Consider the following 25,709-nt stretch of genomic DNA (forward strand, 5'->3'; position numbering starts at 1 on the left):
AATTGCGTAATTTTCACCAGCACGGTTGCTCACCATAGAATTTTTGCAAATCTGGGTAGCAATCAGCTGCTATACCCATAAATTATGCAAATCTCTTGCACGGTCAACCTAGATCCCAGCCATAAATGTGCATTTCCTTCAAGCAGTTGAACAACCTCTTACATGTGTAGCTAAGTTGACTGGTTCCCTCTGGGATTGAGAAAAATAGACTTGCATACACGAGCTACTTCTCCCAAGGTAGCATGCAAATATTTCCCCTATTTCAGGGATATATGTTTAGCAGTTTGAGGTTACATGCAAGGTTCATTTCAGAACCTCACACCAAGCATCGCTTTCCCTAGATTAATTGCATGCACATCACAACCTCAATGTTATCAAAACTCATCAACTGAACACTGCAGAGCTCATTCCTCACATCAAACTTGAAACTCTGACATCCCACATCACATCTAGGAGTAGTCGACACGTTCAACTAAGGTGTTTTGGGGTAAGCTCGCTTTTCGTGTTGCGAGTTAAATTTTTGTAACTTTTTGTGTTTTCACTTATCTGAGTATTGTTTTCTTGATTTCGGTGAGTGCTTACTATCATTTACATTTATACTAGCTTGTCCTAGAATTGTTTTAGTTTTCATTGCTATCTCACTACTATCGCATGCATGAAATTGTTTTTTACGGATGGTCGTCGATTCGATGACTCGCCTCACCCACATGCATGTTGTTCCATTTTCTAAATCTGTCATTGGTCCATTTCATGCATCATTATTCACTTATTCTTACACTTAGTATCACCATGCATTTTCACTCACATTCACTTTTAGTTGCTCGTCGGCGAGTCTGGACAGCCTCCACCCAGACTCTGCCTCACCAAGAGCCTTAGCAAGACAACATTGTGCAATCCTAAGAAGGAAGGCTTTATCTTCCTCTCAGGAAATGTGTATTTCTCCATAGACATTGTTCTCTAGGACTATTTTGTTCATTTCTGAGGGATAATGACTGCTGGCCCAGAAAATTGCACAATGCAGTCACTGAGCCTGCAGCCATTGCCAGCTGAGATTATGTATTTTGCAATTCCAATAGCTAGCAACCATACTAGACTATGCATTGTCTAGTTATATAAGTAAGCTAGTCTCCCAGTAACCTAGACTGTGCCTTGCATAGTCTTGGCAATTAGTCTGCCGACCCGCTGGCTGAAATTATGCAACCTTCATGATCAGTCACACAAGTATGTTGCAAGTTAGTCCTCAAGTTAATTTTGGTTTTCGACTAATAGATTTTTTACCATGAGTGTTGCCATGTCTCTATGTATTGCAAGTGTTCATCTTCCTCTCAGAAATGTAGGTACAATGGTTTTCAAGAGAGCAGATTCGAGGACACCGTTTAGATCACACCTGGAGATGTAGTCGATCAAATTTCTATGATCTTGCCTACTCACGAAGAGATCAAGTTATTCGTAGACAAGAACATGATGATATCATGGTGAGTAGCATCATGAATAGCAACTGAAGGCAACATAGTGAATGCAATGAACGCAGTGAATGTAGTGAAGACAAATAATGCAGTGAACGCAACGAATGAAACGAATACAACAAATGCAAGAGGAAGGTTGTTGAGAACACAGAGGTAGAATAACGATGCAATACCAAGCACATCCATTGATGATGCAAGCAACTTTGGAGACTCAGGCTATGAGGTGATGGCACGACATGAAGATCACGCAAAGACAGAGAATGGATCAAAGTAGGAGTTGCATGTGCTAAAGTAGCAACTCAAGGAAGAACATAAAGCTGCACAGACAAATGAATGAGTTCCAGCAGGAACATGAACACTAGTGGGCGCAACATGCACTCACGGATGAAACTACGCCTGCACAAGTTAAAGTTCCATCCCAATAGCTGACACAGAGCAGACATGGTGAGCAATGTTGTTGATCTCATGCAAGGGATTCAACAACGTACATGTCATTGTGCACATGCATGCAATCCAACCCATTCAAGACACTCACCAAGGCGGAGAGAAGAAGCAAGTCCAACTAGAGCTAAACATGTACCTCTGCAAGTTGATGCACATGACCAGCAACACACACTTGAAGATCAACATGGACACTATGCATCAGTTTGTTGCTTGTTCAGTTGCAGCCAAGAAGACCAGGCACATGTTAGCAGACAAGTTGGATGAAGGAGCCTAACCAATGCACCGATTGCAACAGAGGCAAGAGTTTGCTTCAGCAAGATGTCACCATGGGCTGCATGCACACCATCATGGATGACGAAGCTTGGTATCATCTCACCACCTTCACCATCACAAGAATGTCAAAGAGTTGGCCTCATCACAATAGATTGAGTGCCAGTGATGTCTTGCATGGCTTACTCAAGCCATGTTGTCTCACATGAATTCATGTGCATTGTAATGTAAAATCATGTCAAGTGTAAGTCAAGTATCAATATTTGGATGTAACAATCATAGAGTAGACGAAGAGTCATGATAGTAGATGAACTGTCACAAAGGGAAAGGTCAAGGGTCACCCCACCCTTCGCTATAAATAATCCCTCATAACTCATTGTAGAGGCTTTTGGTTAGCTAAGCTTCTAATAAGACTATCTTGGAAAGAGCTTGGACAATTTTGTAACGCACCTTGGCTTCTCCACTACACGAAGCTAGTTCATCTATTTAAATGAGAAGGCAGATGTGACTGTAACATTCCATTGTTGGGGCTAGCAGGTTTACATGGATGTATTATATGATTGGAACTTACACTTCTTTATATAATAAGAGCCAACACACTTTCATGCATATGTCGTTATTGTAGTTGGACTGTTCCAATTGTTATAGCAATGTATGTTGTTTGACTTACGTAGTTGTGAATGAACACTTTTGTATGCAATTATATGAATCTTGTTGCAGATCTACTATTGTTTTAACCATCACTTTAGATTTGTGGACTGACCTTCTTTCCATCTTGTGATGCATCTTCCCTTGTGTGTTCCCTTCCTAGCTAAGTACACTTACAAGTATCCAAGGGGCACACTCATCTCAACCCACCTGTGTTAGGAACCTTTCATGCACCTTCCTTGACTCACTGCAGCAGTTAAACCTTGATACTAACAGAGTTATCTTACTTACCTTTGTACGATATCGTGTTCAAGGCAATATTATATGACCCACTACTGGGACTCCCTCACCAAATGGTCTGAGGTCTAATTGGGACTTCTTACTGGGGAGATCACCTTGCATGTTGGTGGATCCAACACCATTAATAGTTCCATTACAAATGATCAATTATTTGGAACTAAAAAGCTTGAGAAGATTGATACCAAATAGGTTCTCGGTATTTTCATCTCAATTTATTTTGAATATATTATTTGAGTTACCATCTTCATCTAGCCATAGGGGGTCGAGGCTAGGGTTATTACTTAGGATAGTAGCCTGGTTAGTATTGATTCTAACACTGAAGTCCCCAAGTGAAAGGATATTACCTTCCTTCCCTAGGCTATGAATGTCTTGTTCTAAGGTATTCAGGAGGTATTTCTTATCCAAATTGTTTTTATTATGGGAGGTAGAGGTAATAGGAACGAAATAATAGATTGCAATGAAAATCCTATTGGTGTTAGAATCATAAATTTCAATCCAAATGTATTGATTGATGGGATCAATTTTATGAAGTTGAATGTGAGAAGAAACCTTATTATTTATATAAAATTTATACCACCAACACTTGGATTCGTGAACCTTTAAAGCCTGGATATTTCCAAAGAATATCTAATTTATGGTCATTACAACTTACCTGTAATAACCTTGGTAAAAAAATCATTTAAAAAAGGATATAAGACCAAGGTCATGGGACACGTATTCCAATCTAAATATTGGGAAAAACATCCTAGTGTGGGTGTTAATTTGTTTTATTAGGGCTAAGGAAATTGGTAAAGGAAATTAAAAAGGCTTTGGAAAGGCATGAGGCATTAAATGTCATTTTATTTATGAAAATAATGGAAATTATGAGAAAAGGAAGGTGAAAGGTCATAGGTTGTGTGTGAGGAGGAAAATGAAGCAAAATAATGGAAGATTGAAGAAAAAATCCTTTTGAGGATCCGTTTGTAACCTTTTGTCCGTTCAGTTTTGGAGAGCTCTCTCTATATTCTCTCTCACTCATAATCTTGGACACTTAGAGTTTTCTTGGAGCACTTCAACATTGGATCAACAAAAGAAAAGAAGGTAAGAGGAAGAAAATATCAAGGAAGGAAGAGCAGTATCAAGCGGCTACAATCAGATTATTTGTAGGCATCGAATCTCATGTGTGATTTCCTTGCTAGATTTCGAATGCATGGTACATGCATGTGTATATTTCCTTCTCTAGCTATCATTGGCATGGGTTTTTCTACGTGTGACAATGTTTTTTAGCCTTGCCTTTCCATTTATGGGTAGATATGATGTGATTGGGTTCTCATGTTTTGGTTGAGCTAGATTGCCGGATGGATTCGAAACTAAGTGAGGTTGTCTTTGAAAGAAATAACACATGTCCTAGTGATCACAGAATTGGAATGTGAACTTTGATAAAGCCTTGGCCTAGTAACTATTGAATCGAATTGTGGGCTATGGTAAAGCTAGATTTTGTGTCACCTTGGTGGGCCTAGGAATCCTCGACCAGTGAATGGCAAGATATACGGTAAATCCTAAAGAAGGTTGCTCTCGATTAGGCCTAGGAATCCTTGGCCAGTGAATGGCAAGATATACAATCAAGCCTGGAGGATCAAGTGTTGATTAGGCTTAGGGATCCTATACCATGGTATGGCAACATGTATGGTAAATAATAAAGACTAGGAGATAGGAAAATTCGTCATAGCGTAGGTGGAGAAATTCGGTGGCATCGACGCTTGTTTAGGGCCTAGTGATTTGGCGGGGATTGTGGTAAACCCTGGTTCTATTGACGAGGCTGAGGTGGTTTAGCCTTAAGAACCGCTAGTTGATTTCTGGTTATGAGTCGTACATTCATGCTTGTAATATGGCACAGGGGTGATTAGTTGAAAGAAATATTTGGTTCAACTAGTTTACAGTTGGGTTGTAGATTGAAGTCCCAAACCTGGTTGGCCTTTGCATTCATCAATGAGAGTTTCTTTCCTTGATATTTTATGAGAAAATGTATTGGTTCATATGTGGCATTTAATGTTGTTGTATCCTTCTTATTTCTATTACTTATATGTTCATTATGAGAATGTCTTATGATAGTGATGATGTATGGCTCTCATCATATTTTGATTCGTAAATGAATGAAAAATGAACATATGTCATAATAGATGATAATACAGCTAATTTGATAAGGCATCAATGCTTCTTAGGGATTATTAGCTAAGTATGAGACCCATATGCTCATATATGTTGTCATGACCTATAGAATCCATATATTTGTCATGATTGACAAAATGCCTGTCATAGCTAGTAGGGGTCAAATAAAGTATTTTTTCAATTATTTGCATTATTATCATTGTTTTTGTGTTATTTTTCATATATGTATGTTTCATGAAATCTTTGGCAGTCTCCTGAGACCTAATTGTTGGCTTGTATGGGTCTGACCCAGGTTCGGAGGTGATCTAGACAAGTAAATCCTGGCACTACTGGCCCTTTTGGCAATAGTCCACGGAGTGTGGACTGAGGTCTCACCCGAAGTAGTATGGGAGGGTGCTAGAACCAAGTTTTCGCACCCTTGGGATGTCTGATGGGCTTCTGGAGGTCCGTGGTCTAACCTGTCGCTACGCGCACTTGTGATCCCTTCACAACCTATAGTGCAGCTTCCGCGCAGCCCTACTCGGGGCGTGACCCGTATAATACCCAAGATCCTTGCTAATTAACCAATTACTTAACTTGTGTGTGTAAGATTTATGGTTATTACAACATATTCAGTAATCATATCAGTGCACGCAATACATAAACGAATACAAACATAAAGAAGATAATACACAACAAATACTCAGGAATAGGAATCAATTTCTCTATTATTAATCTTCAATATTGCTTACAAACTCGACACCGCCCTATGCACTCAGCTGCAGGGGTCTGCGCACTCAGTTGTAGAGCCTCTTCCTACTACTAAAAACCAAGATTCTTAGAATTCTACTCTAGGCTTACACCATTCCGGCTCTAATCACTCTATCCTCTTCTTTTACAACTTAGAGCCTCGCTCTATTTATACAATCCCATGGTCTGTGGACCATGGGTAGGCCAACATGACTTTACACTACATTAAATTACATTAGGGTGGACAACCTTATGACTTAACGTCTACTTTGTGCTCCACGCCCATAATTCGCGGAGTCTTACAAAATCCTTGACCAAAACATGGGCTTTGAGCCCTAAAACCTGTTGTGTGGGCTTCCCTGCCCAACAGGCCCCCAAAAAAATCATCGTGACTCATCCTGAGTCACTCTACCATCCAATCTTGTGCTACGCGTAGGTCCACAACGCAGTGTTCTGTAGTCCGTTGGATCTGCTCCACTCTTGAAGCCAAAGTCTCGTTGTCTAGGGTAAATCCCTATCTTAAGGCATGAATCACCTTCATCTGTGCAAGCTTTCCTTCTATGTTTGTAGTGATGAGGAAGGCCTCATCAGTCCAAGGCTAGACACACGCTTTAAGGACTCCCTCTTTCTGCCATGCGACATCCACCTGTTCCTTCAACACCTTTGCCTGCTGCAGCTTCAATAGCCATTGGGTCAAGACAACTATCTACGCCGTTCCACACACACTGTCATACTGCACTTGAAGCTCCCGTTCCTTCATTTCCTGGCACTGTATGTTGGGGTCCTCCTATAATGAAGTGAGGATCACGAAGGATTCTTCCAACATAGCGGTGCAATTCTGTACTACCTGGCTTATTTCCTCCAGCCCTTTTTGAATAGCGCCATCGTGCTGTTCCCTAACTTCCAGGGGTGTAGAGGATTGCGCCTTTAATTGTAGCTCGGAAATCTGAAGGTTGAGGTCCAAATGTACCCTCGTTGCTTACTCCTTTGCCTCGCGGAATGCACTGGCTAATTTTTCGATTCGCTGCGCTACGGGCAGATCCGCCTAGATGGCCAATTCCAGGACATTTTGACAAGCATTGTCTACCGCCTACTCCAGTCCTTGAGTCTTGCGCAACCAATTCATCACACTTCCAACTGAGTTGTTCCACGTTGATCTTTTGTTCACTCAATACCTATAGCGCGCGGCCTTCTTTGGCACAGAGCTCGGCTGTGACGACTGGTACAGGGTTTCTCAAGGAAGGGTAGCCAAGTTTAAGCCCAGTCCCTTAATCCTGCCCACTGCTGCTCGATCAACTTCTTTCGTTACTGCTAACGTGCCCTTGTGGAACACGAAAGTGTTGGATATTCGGGTGCACAACATATGTTCTGCCTCTGATGTACCTGTTGTGACATATGGGGCCATCGCTCCTGTTTGTTGTTGTTGCACCTGTAGTTCCTGTAATTGCACTCTGAGCGGCCCCAACACAGTGTTCTACTCTATCATCATCTCTTGGAGCACGTCCTTAGTGACATCGTGAACTGTTTTGCCAATATCAAAAGATCACCTTCTATAAGTGTGATTGGGTCGATAGACATCTTCGATGCCTTAACCTTCTTTCTGGGGACAAGTTTCTCAGGGATGTGTGGCCATTTCAACTATTGCAAGGTGGTTTATGGGTCCACGCGCTCTTCAGCCATGTTTATGTCCTCATCCCCCTGCCTTGTGGACATGGCATGGTCCTCCTCAGTCTCTTCTGTTGGCATTGTTTTTGTTTCTGCTATCTGCGTTGTTGCTGCTGCATCAGCAGGCTTCTGCTATGTGGCAGCCTCTGCTGCTGCTTTTTCATGGCGCCTCTTTTCACCTAGCTGCGTGATGCGTAGCTTGCTGTCCTTCTTCCTTTGTTGAGTTGCAACCCTTTCCATTCCTTCCAAGCCTGGGGCGCGCCACTCTAGAGGCCAAGTTTCCAACACTGTGAAGATGGCATCGTCAGTAGCAATGAACGCGATCTTCGTTCATCCCTTTGCTGGATCTTTCTGCACCTGGACGTAAATGTTGTGCATGTCTGCTTTAATCTCTTCAAAGCTCCACAGAGTGGCGTAAACTGTGGGAGACAACCATGGTATTTTATTAATCCACATCCAGATGCTTGCCTCCATCAACACCCAAAAAACCTTGGTTCCACAAATCCACTTCACGTCCTTAGTGGTCAAGAGCGAAGCGTACTTCACAACCTTAGGTAAGTCCTAGTCAATCTTTAGGAACTAGCTATCTTCTGGTAGTTTACCTGCTACCAACATGATGGATAAGAGAAACCATGCATAGGGGAAGGTCTTACCCTGCTCTTGGGCCTCCTTGCAGTTTGTCAAAAACTCCTCATAGAGGAACCCAGACAAGTTGAACTGCAACCCCTCTACACATTGTTCGGCCAGCGCAACCACAAGCACTGGCACCCCATCAGCGCGGCACTTTCACATTAATTTGCGAGCCAAAAGCTGTGTGGCAATGCACACCCATTTTTCCTTGATACTCGCAATTACATAGCCTCGCTTCTTCTTTTTGAGCTTGTATTTAGTTTTCGTGGCTTCTGCGAGAGCCAAATCACTGCTTTTGCCTACCGTCATCGCGGGGTCCCTTCCCATACAGGGAAGTCGAGAGATCCGGTCAATGAGGGTGGTCGTGATGGGAATAGCCTCCTCTAGCCATAGATACGCATCATGCACTAGGCACAGCAGCTTCTTGATGACGAGAATGGTGATGGGCGCATGGTGAAAGCGGGGTATCCATCGTAGATGAAGTAACACGACCTTCTCCACACTGTGCAGCCATTTTCGCGGCTCCAACGTGATTACTGGCCCCTACGAATTTTGTTTCATCAAGCTCTCCGTCACTAGGTGCGGCAACTTCTCGCTATCCTCGAGGTCCCAATCTTCGAATTTCAAGGTAGGCACCTAGCCTAGGAGCAGACCTTCAAAAGTAATTTCATCGAGGAGAAGTGGGGTCTGGAGCGAACTCTTCATGGCCTCCAGGTCTTTCGGCACCCTCGCGGTCCCTTTCCATAGAGGGATGTACTCGGGTAACTTTGCGGTGGAAGGCATTGATGGGACGTCCTCCTCCATGTCTTCTTTCTCATCTATTTGATCAATTAGAGCCTGTAAGTCCTCCTCCTCTTCATCTGATTCAATGGTGATGGCCTTGGCTTTTTCTTCCATTGATATCTTGCTAAACCGCGGGTTTCCTGGGGAGAAGCAGACTGGCCCCATAGTTTGTTTATCTTTCTTCGGTCAAAGCGTCCATGATGATTTTGGAACTTCTGGCATGACCGCCGCATCTCCAAGCTCCTCATGGACTATATCGGGTGGCACAGCCTCACTAGCGGTATCTTTGGTAATGCTCACACCGGGCTTGGTAGTAGTCATCATGTTTGCACGGGATATGTTCTATTGCATACTCAAAGATGGTAAGATTTCTCGACGCTCAATACTCTACAACTGATCAAATATCAAATTACCAAGTGTTGTCTCATGGCCAATAATTGGAGTTTTATAACGTCTTTTGAATTTGAATTCGACCATTCCCCCCATTCCTGAGTTATTAATTCATTCTTGGCAGCAAATCGTCCTGAAATTAGCTCTTAATTCATGTCTTAATTTCCTACTCCCCACTCCCTTTTGCCTTGAATTGGACATCTCGTCATGAACAGTGACGCCAATGGTTACTTCCCAGTTTACCTGCACGGTAGTACAACCCCCCGTGGGTGGGTTTGAACCTTGTACCATGTTGATTCTTCATGCACCTCCTTCACCACGGAGTTCCCCAACATACTTATTTAGAGTCGCGCGCTATCTTTCAACTATCTGGAGTGTTGATACTGTGCTCCCTAAGGCTAGTCAAGTAGTCGCACCATCTGTGCGAGACTTCAATTTTCCTTCCACTCTAGTCCATGGACACTCCTCACTTACCCTCGCGACAGTTAGCGCTGCGCGTTCTACCTTATGTGGTGCACTCCCCTAGTTACTATAGTTGGTAAGGTGTGGTCACGGCCATGGTAGCAGAGTCATAAATTCTCAGCAAGAATCTTCCAATGCAATGGTATGGCTATCCATATCTTGCCTTGTCATCCTTGGGTTATTGACGAGACATACTTGCGTGATCTCGTTTTCCAATTTTCTGATCTCAGTGTCCATCAACATGCTTTTCTTCCTCAATCGTACCTAGCCTTCTTTGAGTTCACGAAGTCTAAGGGTCCCCTCCCAAATGGCTTATTGAATCATTATATGTTTGTCCTCACGTAATCGTGTGATTCCTTCACCCCGGTCATCGTGCACTGTCCCGACTATGGGAGCTATTACATGTGGATTCCTTTCTTCTAAAATTACGGTTGTGACTTAGTTCTGCATCTTTGGGATCATCTCCATGCTCATGTTTTTGCACATGGTCCTATAGGCCCATTGAACAGGTAGAACGCGCAGGTGCCAATCACTCTGTCTCTCTTGGTGAACCTTGTTCAGTAATCCACGCACCCTATGGAATGCCTCATCATGGAGAATTCATAACGCGCATCACCTTTCCTACTATTGTGGTTTATTTCGATTCTCTAGGCTAGGGTTGGTACGCGCTTGTGTGGATTGTACAACATATGTCGGTACCCATTGGGAAAGGTGGGCGCACAAGTTTTTCTGTGCCATCTAATTGGCTTTCATTTGAAGCTGGGGTTTTCCAAAATGTAGACGCATCATCCTTCTGCATCCATGCTAGTCTTCAAAAGTTCCTTGATGCGTAACCCACCATCATGCAGTTGTTGCGCGCAGTTCCCACTTCAGCACATCGAACTTCTGATGTTCTGGTACTGCACTTTCGAATTTTCTCATAAATTCATCCACCGCTAAAAATCCATCATATGTCGGTAGCTCCCTTGCCTCTGTTATTATGCAATGCAATGATCTGATCATCATGTTGCAGTTCAGTGTTGTTACTTCATGCAGTCGATTCTGCCATCTCTCTATCTCTTTGTCTGAATCTGAAGTGCAGGAGCTTTCACGCTCCCATGAAACCATTCCATCTGCAGTTGGACTCACCCAATCCTCTCCTTGGGCAGTTATCTTCTAGATACAGTTGATATCATCATCACTATTGTCATCGCACACTGGTTCAGTGTACCGCGCTCCTTCAGCTGGGTCGAGTGATATTACTATGCATAGTGACTTTTTCTCAAATATCATTTTATGCTTCCTAATATTTATGACTCCATTCATATCGATAGCCCAGTCTATTCCTAGTAATGCGGGATAGGGATTTATGTCATCGACAATCTCTATCACTTCAAAATCCTCCTCCATGCTCGCGCCTTCAATATTGACTATTACCCCTTGCAATCTTCCCATGGGCATAATCTTCTGCAGATTCGTTAGTCATAACTGAATAGGGGACCAATGTAATGTGGGTCTGCCCATGCGTTCCAATGTTTTGTTTGGTAGTACATTCGCATTCAAACCAAAATCCATGATTACCTGATCCATTTCATACTTGCCTATTTGTGAAGTCAGCCTCATCTCCCTTCTTGTGCACAATGCATGTTTTCCAAATTTTCAGACCACACGCGGTTCTCCTGACCCCGTGCACCTCATGATAAGTTCATGTAGCCCTTTGACTTCCTTGTTGTCATACAACAGTTTCATGCATGTCTCCAGAAAGGTAGCGAGCATTGAAGGATCCATCCCTGGTTCTAGTTGATCCTTACTAGCTGAAGTGGAGGCCTTCGTAAAGCTCCTTTTAGCATCCATGAATGTCTCCTTCGCACGTTCTAAGTCAAACTCGGGTTCCTTTGTAGGAGATTTTCAAACCCACGTGATGTCTTCTGACTGCTTCCCTTTATTATCTCCCATGGCCATACTGCTCCTGAGCATCATGTATACATTTGGGTCTTCTTCGTGCAGTTCAGACCTCATCATTTGAAAATTCTGGGTCGGAGGGGGCTGGAGTGCTCCCTTTTCACACATCTTTGTTATCAGCAAAGGGCAACCTTCTGCCTCATGATCAAAATAATTATAGTACCAACATGATATCTTAATCAAATTTGTAAAATCGCGGGCATAATGCCATGGCCCTCCGTAACTGTAACAAATTATCTCTCTGCGACCCCTTCCTGGTCCCATTCCACCTCGATCCCCACTGCGCCCTTGAAACCCAGTGCACGCCATCCCTGTATTTTGGTTAAAGGCTCATGTTTTGGTCTGCACCTTATAGGTAGGAGTCTGATCCATCACTAGTTCATAGCTTTGGCAGGTGTGTTCGTGATGACCTACCGACCTGCAGAACTTACAAAACAATTGTTGGGATGTCTGTGTATACTTCTGCAACAGATGACAATTATTCGTGGTATGTTTTCCTCCTATCTGGAAGATCATGCACCATAATACAAATGTCATGCTCGGCCCTGCCTGTGCCTTCGGTCTTAATGGAATTGGCCCTCCTCCTGCCAAGTAGTTCGTAAACACTGGACAACAGTCCTTGCCGTGCCCTTGGCCTTTGCATTTTATGCACCATACTTCCTCACGCACCTCTGACCGAGGTGTCCTATCCTGTTTCAAGATTTGCATCTCCAAACATAGATTCTGTAGTTGCGTGTGGATTTTTTGGACTCCCAACCCAAAGTATTGTATAGGGGTCTCATGCAATCTCATTGCCATCTCGAATGCTTTGGCCTGGGTGGAAAGTTTTTACTGGGACAATGCCGTCCTTAAGTGTGGCATAAGTGAGGCCACAAACCATGCGTGATGTTGTGCATCTGTTAACATCATATTTGCTTCACGGATCGTACTCTTTAGCCTTTGGTCCATATCCTAGGGGGTCTCGCCTAGGAGCATTGTGATCTCCTTAAACCCGATGACTGATTATGTCTCTGATTTTTCCCTACTAAATGCCTGTTCAGTCTAGTCTAGGTCTTTGCAATTCCTACGTTTGTGTGGTCATTATAATTCTTTATATAAAACGTTAATGCGCGATCCTATAGCATGCTCACCAGCGTAGCCTTTTTAATATTATCATCCATGACACCCTGTGCTTCCCATACTTCTTTTACCATGAACTTGAATTGGTCCACGTCTTCATTTCCTATTCCTCTGAACCCAGCAGTTTGATCGCACTTGCCATACTGAACTGCGGTGGTGGCGGAGGTGGAGTGGGTGGAGATTGAGGCGAGGAGGGTGAAATTGGTGGCGGTGTGGGTGGGGATGGTAAACGTGGAATTCTCTATCTTATCAAACTGACCGCGCTTCTTAGAGTGACTTTTGCGAGCTCTTCTTCTCTTTCCTACAACGTGAAATTAAGTGACTGTTTTCCAATTCCTCACTATTTCCACCTCTATAGATCTTTCCACTCTGTGTAGTCCCAAACATTAATTCATTTGCATAGCCCTCTTTTCACACAATAGCATCTTAATCCAAGCGCTTAAATATTTAATATACTTACCTCGCAGTCCATTGAGAAAACATCACTCTGCCTCACTGTAGCTGGTGGTCGTGTCTATTTGCAAACTTAGTGATAAATCCTCCTATTATTCAGTAAAGCCAATGGTCTATAGGTCATGCTACCTTCTCTTATGAGGCTTCTAGTCTACGCACTAGTTCCGGAGTCCACAATATTGGTTTGTCGAGCCAACACCTTCCCTGGCTGTCTGCTAACTTTTCGATCCACTCATATAGCTCAGATGGAAAATATGCAAAGAAAATTTCGTGGATTTGAGTGTACAAGTAGCGATCCAACCACTGCTACTTAGATACTTGTGAATTTCTATTTCCCTGTGCCACGAACTTGTGAATCTTCTTGTCCAACCACTCTTCAATTTCTTTCTTTGTAGGATTCTAGTGGCATGATATCAGACATCCTTTATGCAGATCCCAGTTCCGGAAACAAAACCATTTGTTGGCTTGTATGGGCCTGATCCAGGTTCAGAGGTGATTTAGTGAAGCAAATCTCGGTACTACTGGCCCTTTTAGCAACAATCCACAAAGTGAGGACTGAGGACTCACCCAAAGTGGTATGGGAGGGTGCTATAACTAGGTTTCCACACCCTTGGGATGTTTGATGGACTTCTCGAGGTCCACGGTCTGACCTGCCGCTAGGCACACTTGTGATCCCCTCGCAAACTATGGTGTAGCTTTTTCGCAGCCCTACTCTGGGTGTGACCCGTATAATACTCAAGATCCCTGCTAATTAACGAATTACTTAACTTGTGGGTGTAATATTTAGGGTTATTATAGCCTATTCAGTAATCATATCAGTGTGTGCAATACAAATAAATATAAACATAAAGAAGATAATACACAACAAATACTCAAGAATAGGAATCAACTTCTCTTTTGTTAATCTTCAATCTTACTTACAAACTCGACACCACCCTGCGCACTCAGTTGCAGGGGTCTGCGCACTCAACTACGGACTCTACTATGCCTCTGCGCACTCAGCTGCAAAGCCTCTTCCTAGTACTACAACCCAAGACACTTAGTATTCCACTCTAGGCTTGCACCATTCACACTTTAATCACTCTATCCTGTTCTTTTAGAACTTAGAGCCTTGCTCTATTTATACAATCCCATGGTCCATGTAACATGGGTAGGCTGACATGCCTTTACATTACATTACATTAGGGCAGATAGCCCCATGACTGAACCTCTACTTCACACTCCGCACTCATAATTCGTGGAGTCTTACAAAATCCTTGACAAAAACTTGGGGTTTGAGCCCTAAAACCTGTTGTTGGGGAATTCCATGCCCAACACCAGCCTTGAAAAAGTGGCATAGAATCTTGAGTTGCTGGCTCAGAACTAGTTGAAAAGATATGCATTTGCTAGCATGGCCTTGTTGTGGGAGTGACAGGAGGGTCACAATAGCATTCATGCCCATGTCATGGGACCGATTGAGGCTCTAGGTTAGTAAATGTCAAGTTACCTCAGGGGTTTGTCACCTAGAAGGGTCGGTTGGTTCTTGATGGTTTTGTAACATGTGTAGAAGGTTAGATTGGTTGTGTGTTTTTGGTTCCACTTCCTTAATTATAGATGGGGATTTCAATGAGATCGTAGTAGCCTCTTGTCACATGTTTACCCCAATGAATCGGTTAACTTGGGTAAATGTGGGTGGAGGTTGTCATAGAGTGGTATCAGATCATGGTTCAACACTTGGACTTGATGGGAAGAATATGTTTTTCATGGATACATGTTAGTTGCATATGTGTTATTTATGTTTTTAGACTATGTTGTTGTTGTGTATGCATGGTGGTGGTCATTGGTGTCGTTGTTTCGCCATGTGGAAGTTGATGATATTGATGTTGGGATGTGTTTTTCATGAATGCATGTCAGTTTTATATGCACTTTTTATGCATGTCAGTGTCTATATGTTGTTGTGCATGCATTTCCATGCTAATGTTTGTCATGCATGAAGTTATTGTAGGCATATTAGGTCATCATGATTCTATTGGTATGTTATGATTCTAATGCATTGGCCGAGATAGAGTAGGAGATGATGATAATTAATGTGAGGGTGCAACACTTGACTTTGGGGTAAGAGCATATCGTCATATGGGTTTCTATATTTGGCATGAATTTATGTGGTTAATGGTTGTTATAGTCATTAGGGTTACTTATATGCTTATCATTATATTATTATTATGGTTACATGTATGATAAATGTTAGTTGATTAGTGTAGTAATATGCATGTGTCAAATAGTCATGAATGATAGTAAACTATTATTGTATGCATTGTAGTCATATGCCTGATGATTACAGTCATTGCAGCTGAGGTCTTCATGTTATTATGTTTTGTGCTAATTTTGATTGACCTACACAAATGATCATGGTTATGAAATTCATGTATGAGTTAATATGTTGTGATATTATGTCATATTAATCTACCTGGTGGTGTGTATGTGTTTGTTATGCATGAGTGACAATTGTTTATGAGCTTATGATGTTAACCTATTAGCTAGTTATTGTTATGGATATCATGTCCTTATTTATGTTGAGCTGGTGTGTTGTGAAGTTATATCATGCTAAACTAGATTAATTGTGCAGACAATATAGCCTCCCCTACGATACATTAAGGTATGATTTTGATTATGTTGTCTATTTGATGGTTGAGTACTTTATTATGTCATCTAGTTGATTTACTTAACATTTTGTGTTTGAAAATTGTTTGAATGTTTGATTAAGTGCATGATATGAGTATGTGCCTGAAATATTTCATAAATGAATGGTCTTGCCTTAAGATGGTTGTAATAACACATTATGGATTGAGAAAACTGATATATACTTGACTGTAAGTGTGCACTAGTTATAGTATTATGATTTTGACTATTAGTTGATTATGACATGGTTGTTAGTCTTGGAAGAGGTTTATTTAAATTAATAGACATGATGTTTTGATACTTGGAACATGTGGCTAACATGTGTAAACACTTGCAGGGAAACATGCTTGGTATTAGCATGACAAGGTAGTAGTTGAATTGTTTATATAACTAACAACAAGGTGATGTGACAATACATAATAACACTTGATGTTAGCAAGGTAAAAAGGTAAAAGATGAGAATTAGGTGAGGATTCCTTTCACTATGTTTGGAAAATGCAATTCCAAACAAATTAATGCTTTGAATACAAGAATTTTTATTAACCTATAGTTTGTCTAACATTATGCTTTGAATGCATGAGATTTCCCTTCGAAGCATTTGGAACCATGGGGTTGAGTCATGGTGTTTGTTTTTAGTTTCTTTCTTTCGTCCTTTTGTGATTTGTTTGTGTTTTATTGGTAGTTTTGTTTATGTCTGGTGTATGGCCATACCATTTTGGTTGTGGTGTCATATTACTATTGGTTTTAAAGGTTTTCTTCTTGTTTGTGTTTGATTCTTGCCTTTTATGTTTGAGTCTTCGGAATTGGTTCAGAAAGAGGAAAGTTAATGGATATTGGGGAGAGTTGTGTGATACCTAAAAGGTTATTTAAGGCTCAGATTAAGCTCAATGCATGTATAATGGAAATCGAAGGCAAGAGTATGATAGCCAGTTGGATTGGTTGGGTCCATTGGTGTAAATGGATAGTGGTAGGACAGTCATGAGAAAGAGATTAGAAAAGCTAAAGTAAAGGGATTTGATCCATTAGATGCCTTAGCTATGTTCGGAACTATTTTTATTGATGTTGTGCATGTGATGAATGGATAAAGAGAGTTATCTTAACCTTGACCTTATGATATCTGGTAATTATGTTGTGATCATGATTATGCTCGTGTCTATATATGTATACATGTATGTATGTATGTATGTTGTGTCTGACATGGTTGTCATGGATCATGATTGTTTTATGCTAATGTTTATATACATGTATGTATTTACATATCTATTTCATTATCTGACAGGGTTGTTAGGGATCATTATTATGGAATAATGATTTTTTATATAGGTGAATGACATGAAGAGATTTTTGGTATTATGGGGAATCAAGTGGGAAGAGTAGTCCTGACAAATATGTAAGGACAGTATCATGTGGTTATGAGTTCATATTATGTTTATGTTATGGATTGGCTATTATAAGGGATACATCAATGGAATGAATGAAGTGCAATCCGTGACATGCTGGGACAAGCATGGATAGTGGAAAGACACTGGAATCTGGGTTGCTTGGTAAGGACAACGAGGTCTTAGGATGTGCAATACTTGTGTTGTGTGCCTGTAGCATATGTAGCATTGTGTACATATGATGTTGTGTATCTATTGTATATATGGTGTTGTGTTTATATTGCATATGCAGTTATGTGTATAGATGGTACTACGTACATGTTAGATATGTGGTGCTTTGTACATATCATACTATGTGCATGTTGGATATGTGGTGTTGTCTGTAAATGGTGTTTTGCACAAGTTGTATATGTGGTGTTGTGTACATATGGTGCTATGTACATGTTGTATATGTAGTGTTGTGTACATATCGTGTTGTGTGTATGTTGTACATGTGGTGCTATGTACATATGGTGTTGTGTGCATGATTGTACGTGTGGTGTTGTGTGCATGTGGTGTTATATACATGTGGTTTCGTGTACATATTGTATAGTTGTCGTAGTGTACATGTTGCATTGTGTACACATTGTGCAGGTGGTGTTGTGTACAACTGATGTTTTGTACACATTATGTAGGGGGTTTCATGTACATGTGATGTTGTGTACAGGTGGTACTATGTATATATTGTACATGTGTTATTGTGTGCATGTCATACATGTGGTGTTGTGTACATACAGTACTACATATGTTCATTGTGTAGTTGTAGCATCATGACATGTGTATTCATTGTGTTGTACTATGCATACATATTTGTATTGTGTTGTACACTAGATGTAGGAGTATGTACTGTGTTTTGTTGTACACCAGGTGTAGGTGTATGTGTCATGATGTATATCAGGCATAGGTGTATTCGTTATGCGTTGTCGTATGTTGTGTGTGGCTGTATGTGTTGTGATTTAAATTGTGTATGTGTATGTAATTGAGGAGAAGCAAAGGCATTGGGTGCTTGCTAGGTGTGGTAACCGATCGGATATGTGTACAAAAAGAACAAAAGCAAAAGTAACGATGGATTAAAGGACAAGTATCAATATTTTATTTTAGTTTTATTATACATATGATCTATGATGATGATTTATGATGGTTACATGTGATCTTTGATTCTGGTTTATGATGATTCATGATTTTGATCTATGATGTGATGTGTTTATACATGATGATTTGATCAAACAACTATTTTGACTTGTTGTGACAAGTTGTAAACATAATTTCAAGTATTCCTTGTTGATAGGCCACCAATGAGGTATGATTTGAATTTATTTCAATTCATTTTCAATCTAATGGAAATTATGTGCTTGATACAGGAAAGCATGGAAATGCCTAGTTTGGGTGGTTGAAACTGACTATAGGAATTAGAAGCAGCATTAAAAGAAATTGGAACATGCATCCGTATATTGATAAATTGCTTCAGAAGAAGGGTCATTATGGAAAATTGGTGCCAAATAGTGTCCATTGATTTGCATAAGCATGTTATGACAAGTAGGATGGTTTTCTGGCAAGGATATGACTTGGTTTTTCGAACATCCGAGTAGAGGAAACCTTGCCAACGGATGGATTTCCTGAGATAGGGGATGTGTAGGAACTTGGAAGGTGAGTGACATCACAGAAGGGGGTGACCAGATTGCCTGAGGGACTGCGTAGCAGAGAAAGGAATGTCTTATTATGGATTTGTTTTGTTCATTAGCATTGCCAGATGGAATCAGATGCACATTGAGAGTGTTCCCTAGAACAATGAGTCGGTAACTATTCACTAAGAGGACAAGTGGTGTAGGATTGTAGCACCCTACATTGGATGCAAGTTTTACTTTAGCAGTGTAAGCCTATAGATTCTCTTATTGCAGATGCAAACATCATATCCTTTTATTTTCTGGTTGAGCAATGTTCATATGTGCATATGTGCATATTATTGTAAATATTGTATTGAGCTAGATTTATAACCTCCACAAGTAGTATGATTATGTCTTGGTTGAATAAAATGTGCATAAGTATATGTGGTTATTGTAAATACTGTAATGAGTTATGTTATAAAGCTCCAATAAACAATATGTTTTTCATGTTTCAGCAGTACTCATTATAAATACTACAACGTGTTGTGTTATAAAGCTCCATATGCAGTATGTTTTATTTTTAGCAGTTTGTTGGTTTATAGGCATCATTGAACATAGAGGACAGTGTTTCCCCAAGGGGGAGGGTTCTATAACAACCCTAGTAAAAAATTCATGTTAAAAAAAAATAAGACCAAGGTCTTGGGACATGTATTCCAAGCTAAATGTTGGGCAAAACATCCTAGTGTGGGCTTTCATTTGGTTTATTATGGCTAAGAAAATTGGTAAGGGCAATGGAAAAGGCTTTGGAAAGGCATGAGGCATTAATTGGCATTTTATTTATGAAAATAATGGAGATTGCGAGAGAAGGAAGGCGAAAGGACTTAGGTTGCATGTGAGGAGAGAAATGAAGGGAAATAATGGAAAATTGAAGTAAATAGAGGCCTCATTAATAAAAACAATTTTGAGAATCAGTTTGTAACCTTTGTTAGGTCAGTTTTGGAGCTCTCTCTCTATTCTCTCCCTCTGTCCCATACTCTTGGGCACTTAGATTTTTCTTGGATCACTTCAGCATTGGATCAAGAAGAGAAAAAAAGGCAAGAGGAAGCAAGGATCAAGCAAGGAGGAGCAGGATCAAGAAGCTACAAGGGGATTATTTGTAGGTACATAATTGCATGTGTGATTTCCTTGCTAGATTTGGCATGCATGGTACATAAATTTTTGTATTTGGTTCCCTTGTTGTCATTGTCATGGGTTTTTCCAGGTGAGACAATGTTCTTTAGCTTTGCCTTGCCATTTTCGGATAGCCCTAGTGTGTTGGGGTTCTAATTTTTTGTTGGAGCTAGATTTCTAGATGAATTCAAAACTGAGTGAGGTGGTCTCTGAAAAAAAAGAACACATGGAATACTGATCCCTAAATCGGGCTGTGGATTACGGTAAAGCCTTGACATACTGACCCCGAAACCAAACTATGGGTTGTGTAAAGCCAGTTTTGTGTTACCTCGATGGGCCTAGGAATATTTGACTGGTGAATGAAGGGATATATGGTAAATCCTAGAGGTAGGTTCCCTTGAATAGACCTAGGAATCCTTGGCCAATGAATGGAAGGATATATGGTAAATCTTGGAGGGTGCAGTCTTGATTAGACCTAGGGATCCTTGATCATGGTATGGATGGATGTAGAGTAAAGCCTAGATACTAGGAGAAGAAAATTCTTCACGGTGTAGGTGGAGAACTCTAGTGGCATCCATGCTTGTTTAGGGCCTAGTGATTCAGTGGGGATTGCGATAAAGCCTAATTCTATTAATGACGGTGGAGTGGTTTAGCCCTGGGAAGACCTTTTTGATTTCTAGTTATGAGTACCACATTCATGCTTGGAATATGGCACGAGGATGATTGTCTGAAGGAAAGATTTGGTTTAGATAATATATGGCCAGGCGGTAAGTGAAAGTCCCAAATCGAGTTGGCTTTTTCATTGTTTAATGAGAGTTACTTTCCTTGATATTTTATGAGCAAATGTATTGGTTCATATGTGGCATGTATGGCTACTGTATCCTTATTATTTTTTTTTGTTTATGTGCTAGTTATGAGAATGTTTTAGGATAGTGATGATGTATGGATCTCATCATGTTTTGATTTGTAAATGAATGAAAAATTAACATATGACCTAATAGATGATAATGAACCTAATGTGATAAGGCATCAATGATTCATAGAAATTCTAAGATAAGTATGAGACCCCTATACTCAGATATGTTGTTATGACCTGTAAATAAATATTTGTGACATGTTTGAAGAAATTCCTTTCATGGCTAGTAGGGGTCAGATCAAGTCTGTGTTCAAGTATTTGCATTAGTATCATTGTTGTTGGAAATAATACTGAGAGGGGGGTGAACCAGTATTATTAGTTCAATAATTTTTTCATTTCCCAAATAGATTTAAATATGCTACTTCTGTGAAGTGAACTAGCATGTACACACTAATGTTATTAGAGAAACTAACGTATACCCAAAGAACTTATGATTTAATTAGTTTATCATGTGTTGATATTTAATCAATGCATCAGTAATTTGTTAAAAGGTGCATTAAAACCATAATAAACAGTCACACATAAGCAACACACACGAACACCATGATTTAAGGTGGAAACCCAATGTGGGAAAAAAACCTCTTGTCACTGTCGTCTCTATCTTATTTTAATAATAAGAAAATTTGTTTACAATCTTGTATTGGTGCAGACTCATACTAGTACACAGGCACCCACCTATAGAAGGCTAAAACCTTCTCTTATTTTCCAGCTTCTACTAGAAGGGATCTGCGACCCCCTAGCTCTCGTACTAGTTAATGTGTTTATTAGTACGTTAGTGCCACCCTACAAAAGGCGATGACCTTCTCTCTTCTTCCAGGGACCACGTTTCATAAATTTTCATACTAGATGCTCCTGGCACACAAAAATATACATGAAGGCCTCGTTTCATCAAATTTTCATACTAGACCTATTAGAACTTTCAAACTCCATCAACCAATAATCAATTAATCTGAACTGTCGGATCACTGTCAGTAGAACATTGCGCTCAACCTAGAAACCTGCATAATCATTTAGAGCCAGCTGCAACATCAAAAATCATGCATTAGAATGTATACGCTACTTTATTGAACCCAACCTGGATGTATACGCTACTTCCTTTAATCAAACCTATGTATACCTTCAAAACTATTGAAACATAAAACTTTTGAATCAAGTATGTACCAACCAACAATATACTGAACATCTACTGTCAATTTATAGAGCTTTACGCAGGCAGTACCAGAGATCACCCTTCTCACCTATACAATCAATCAATCAAATATCAAACTCCTTATGCATTCAGTTTTACATTCAGATCTAAGAAGACTTCATTGAAATACAATAGTAAAACAATAGAGCTAATTAGATAGATCAGTTAGATCAGAAGAATAGGATTTTCTTTGTTTACACTACTTGGAAGAGTAGAACCTATGTGTGTGCGCGCTTTTACCGAGATGAACCAGTGTCTAGATTTGCAAATATTAACTCACAACTTTGCTGCTATTCCCGACTTTAGACAAACCCAGATCATGACATTTAAAGAATAAAATGGGTGTACATAATCAAATCTAGCCCAAACAATATCAGATCATTCAATGATAATTCATTTTAGGTCTCATGATCCTGATCCAACATTGAATTCAAGGTGCACAAAATATTTCAGATCAAATCACAAACAAAGCCCCTGCAACATAAGATATACTTTAGATAGAAGTATTCCTTAGAAAGCCTTTCACTTTCACAGCCTGGCCTTATGATCCTCTCCTCCTTATATAGTTTTAGGCCTTTCCCAATACCTTGGACCAAAACCACTCAGGACCCGTGGTATTCTTGGAAGAGATCAAATAGTCATTACTCCGCTCAATATTATTGGCTAATATCATGGTATTGACCACTGGTATTGTCTACTCTTGAATTTCCTTGATTTTCCAACATATACGTGCTTTTCTTCTTGTGAAAGTGTATGTATACGTATATGCTCTTTTTGTTCTGTGAACCACTGTGTATACACTGTTTTGACTATGTGGACACGCATATACATCTTAAGCTACTTTTCACCATCCTTTACCTTCAACTTCTTCATTCTGATTAGTAGAATTTAGTTCCATCTTCCTGTTCTTCTGTACCAATGACCTATTACATCTAAATGGACCTGTTACAATGTGGGTGGCCTTTCATCAGAACTGAACTGACCTGTGAGTGAGTTGCCATCAACGGCAACACTTGTATCATAATTCCAAAAATCTCCCCCTGTGGACTTGATGGCAACCATGATGGTGTTGATTACTGCAAATTGTAGAAACTGTTAGAGATAACAAGAAACACCAGAATACTCTCCCCCTTTGACATGAAGGGCAAAGGGCATACCAAGCTATTCTCCCCCTGGGTACATGGCGAGTCTACAGAGATATGTTTCAAAAGAATAACATGACTCTATAACTCAACTAATTGAGTATGACCTCCCTATAGCCAATGACTAATACATACATCAATCACCTAACCAAGCGGGGATACACCATATTTGACTCATCCACACAACCAAGCGGGGATATACCAATTGCTTATACATCATAGAAATACATCATCCATCCCATGCAAAGTGGGGATACAAATTACATCATATGTCCAATAGGACTCATTCAAATATAGACCATGACATAAGAAGTCATATCACACCCTAGATCTTTATATGACTTATGCAACAAATGATATACGTATCTAAAGCCATAGTTGAACTCAACAACCATGATGCCAATAATGAAGAATGTGTGTGAAGGCTAATGCTCCCCCTAAGCCTGTGCTACCTGTGCATTTTCAAAAAGTCATTCATCAAGGCATCTTTGTCAGTCAGATAAAAATCAATGAACAAAGCATATCAAAAGACTGTAATGATCAATATCAGACAGAGCACCCATATCAGAGTCTAATCCATAGTTTTTCTGATAGAAAAACATATACTCTCCTTCAGCCACAAAATCCCACATGTATACTTGACTATACTTCATGAAACCTACATATAATAACCTTCCTTTGAAAACTGGATTTAACAACAGGATGATGCATCAACTACTCACAGATTTTGTCTGAGATATTCAAATGTTTCTTTGGGAAGCGGTCTAGTGAATATATCAACAACCTGTTCTTTGGAGGGAACATACTCCAATTTAACCTTTTGTTGAAGCACTTGTTCTCGTAGAAAATGGTACTTAATGGGTATGTGATTAGTCTTGGAGTGCTAGACATGATTTTTTGAAATATTGATGGCACTTGTATTATCCCATAGAATGGGAATGGGTGGAGTACATGTGATCTGAATGTCTTGTAATGTTTGCATCATCCAAAGTAGTTGTGTTCAGCCATATGCAGTAGCCACATATTCTACTTCAGCTATAGATAAGGCAGTCAAACTTCGTTCCTTGTTGAAACATGACACTAATTGAGAACCCATATAAAATGCACCTCCACTAGTGCTCTTTCGATCATGAACTTTTCCTGCCAAATCTGTATTTGTATATACATGACGAGCAAGGTCTGTATCTTTAGGATATCATAGTCCAAAGTTCTAAGTTTCTTGAACATATTTGAAAATTCTTTTGACTAGTTGGAGTTGTGATTCCTTTGGATTTGCTTGTAACCTTCCAACAACTCCTACTGCATGCATGATATCAGGTCTGGTACTTGTTAGATAAAGAAGACTTCCAATCATAGAACTATAAGTTGGTTGGCTTACTTCTAGTGATTAATCGTTAGAATTGAGACTGCATCTTGTTGCCATTGGAGTACATACTAGTTTGAAACCTTTCATTTTGTAATTCTTCAAGATCTTCTTGAGATATTTTCTTTGTGAAAGAATGATACCATCTTGTGTTTGCTGTACTTGTAGACCAAGAAAATAAGAAAGTTCACCAAGTAAGGACATTTCAAATTCTTGTTGCATTACTGAAGCAAAATTCTGAGTCATGGATTCTTCATTTCTACCAAAAATGATATCATCAATATAAAAAACAATAATTAGAAGTTTATCATTTTCAATCTTTTTGTATAATTTTTATTTGCAAAACCTTTTGTGAAACCTTGTTTTTGTAGATATTTGTCAAGGTGGTAATACCAAGCCTTTGGAGCCTATTTCAGACCATAAAGAACCTTTTTGAGCTTGCATAAAAGTTTTGCATCATTTCCAAGAATGAATCCTTCTAGCTGTTCAGTATAAACTTCTTCTTCTAAATCTCCATTAAAAAAGGCTAATTCTACATCCATCTAATATACTTTGAATTTTCAAAAACTAGAAAGAGCAAGAAACACCCTTATGGCTTCAAGCATGGTTGCAGGTGCAAAAGTTTCTTCAAAATCTATAACTTGTTATTGAGCATACCCTTTGCAAACAAGTCTTGCCTTGTTGCTAATAACTTCTCCATTTTCATTCAGCTTATTCTTGAATATCCATTTTGTTCCTATAACATTTTTATCATGAGGTCTAGGAACTAACTCCCAAGTATCATTCTTTTCAATTTGGTCA

Source organism: Pinus tabuliformis, chromosome 9, assembly GCF_031772625.1.
Source record: "Pinus tabuliformis cultivar Carrire ecotype Pingquan chromosome 9, CPIR1, whole genome shotgun sequence".
NCBI classification, from domain to species: domain Eukaryota; kingdom Viridiplantae; phylum Streptophyta; class Pinopsida; order Pinales; family Pinaceae; genus Pinus; species Pinus tabuliformis.